Consider the following 604-nt stretch of genomic DNA (forward strand, 5'->3'; position numbering starts at 1 on the left):
GAGAGAGAGAGAGAGAGAGAGAGAGAGAGAGAGAGAGAGAGAGAGAGAGAGAGAGAGAGAGAGAGAGAGAGAGAGAGAGAGAGAGAAGGAAAGGAGGAAGAAGAAGATGAAGAAAAAGAAAGAAAGAAGAAAGAAGAAAAAGAAGTATAGATAGATAGATAGATAGAGAGAGAGAGAGAGAGAGGAAGAGAAAGAGAGATCGGAAAATAGAGGAGAAGAGAGAGGAGAGGTGTTAATGATAATCATGACAATAAAATAGCCATCTAATTAAAGGACCACGTACATACTCTCTCTACATAAATATCTCTGACAGATGTATAGGCAGACACACAGACACACATACCCCCTCCCCTACACGCACTGAAAATTCACACACACACAAACACACCCATACACATACAAACAAACACGCAAACACACACACACACACACGTACCCCTTCCCTACACACATACCCCGCCCCCTACAAACACAAACACACACACACAAACACACCCATACACATACACGCACACGCAAACACACCACACACACAAACACGCAAACACACACACACACACACACACACGCGTATCCCTCCCCTACACACACATACCCCGTACCC

This window comes from Penaeus vannamei, chromosome 29 (genome assembly GCF_042767895.1).
Source record: "Penaeus vannamei isolate JL-2024 chromosome 29, ASM4276789v1, whole genome shotgun sequence".
Lineage (NCBI taxonomy): Eukaryota > Metazoa > Arthropoda > Malacostraca > Decapoda > Penaeidae > Penaeus > Penaeus vannamei.